The sequence below is a fragment of the Gallus gallus genome, chromosome 14 (assembly GCF_016699485.2).
Source record: "Gallus gallus isolate bGalGal1 chromosome 14, bGalGal1.mat.broiler.GRCg7b, whole genome shotgun sequence".
In the NCBI taxonomy this organism is placed as follows: Eukaryota; Metazoa; Chordata; class Aves; order Galliformes; family Phasianidae; genus Gallus; species Gallus gallus.
Window position 1 is genome coordinate 10,868,855 of NC_052545.1, and position 1,146 is coordinate 10,870,000.

The 1,146-nt window shown below is 35.8% G+C and overlaps 1 protein-coding gene across 50 annotated transcripts in view; it reads right to left on the reverse strand.

Moving 5' to 3' along the window:
- Positions 1-332: 332 nt before the first annotated feature.
- Positions 333-1,146, reverse strand: part of RBFOX1 (RNA binding fox-1 homolog 1) — a 748,795-nt gene continuing 747,981 nt past the window's right edge. For all 50 annotated transcript variants that reach the window (XM_015294588.4, XM_414942.8, XM_046900794.1 and 47 more), the window contains one exon: positions 333-1,146. This exon is cut by the window's right edge. The gene's annotated coding sequence lies outside the window, so the exon portion shown is untranslated.

Genomic DNA, 1,146 nt, shown 5'->3' on the forward strand with positions numbered 1-1,146 from the left:
ATACTGAATAAAACTGAGGGGTAACATTCAGCCCAGTCGCCATACTGAATCTCATCACTGCCCTGTGGCAAAAGTAGCGGCCTAGCATGAGCCAGCTGTGAGGTTACTGCCCCCCGGGCCCCAGTATGCACACACACACGTGTGCACACACACACACATCCTCACACGTACACACACACACTCCCGCCCAGCTGCTGCACTCCTCAGCTCCCAGCAGGAGCCCTGCCAGAGCACACCTGCTCACCTAACAGCACAGACGGTGCTGCTCGGGACAGCTCTGCGGTCCGAAGAGGAAAAAAAGGAAAAGCAAAATGATTTTGAACACCAACATATTTTTACCTTTTCAGACTAAGCTTTTATTTTGATATTACAAACCATTTTTCTTTATTCACAAATCACGGTAGTGATATAAACACTAATTTCTAAAGACAGATATACACATTTTCTGGGTTTGTAGGTTTTTGTATTTTTTTTTTTTAAATCTGTTTAGAAGTCACTATATTTCACAGATGGTAGTAATCATTTTTTTTTCATAAGTCATATTATCAGTAGTTATTTATATAAGTGAAAACATTCCCAATATATATTGTAAAAAAATTTTAAACGCTTTTCTTACATAACTATTTCAGACATACATTTTAAAATGACTACTAGGAATACTGTAGGAGCTTTATAAACAAAATAGTTTCTAGTATGGGCTGCACCCTCAACCTTTCAAGATTATTTGAATAGACTAAAACGCCATATAATCATTTGGGGAGTGGGAGTTGTAAAGCCATCTCATGAAAATTAAAATTGCAAACAAGTTCTATTATTCTCCACATTAGACACTTTGTGTGTGCAATTCCAAAAGATGTATCATCTACATTTTGAACTGGAAGCCTAACACTTGGTAAACATTTTTCAAGGTGCTTTATCTTGCTGTTTAAATGAAATATACTTTTTTTTTCTTTAAATAGGAGGCTTGTCTCGTATATCTTAGATAATAAATGTGGGGATTGAACTCTTAATAAATTTTAGTTCATTCCCTCACTCGTATAAATATATGTTACTGCCCCATTTTTCATTGGTTAATACAGTCTCTTTCTCTCTCTGTTTCAATTTTAAAGATAATTTATTTTTCATTCTTAGATATAAATGCTACAG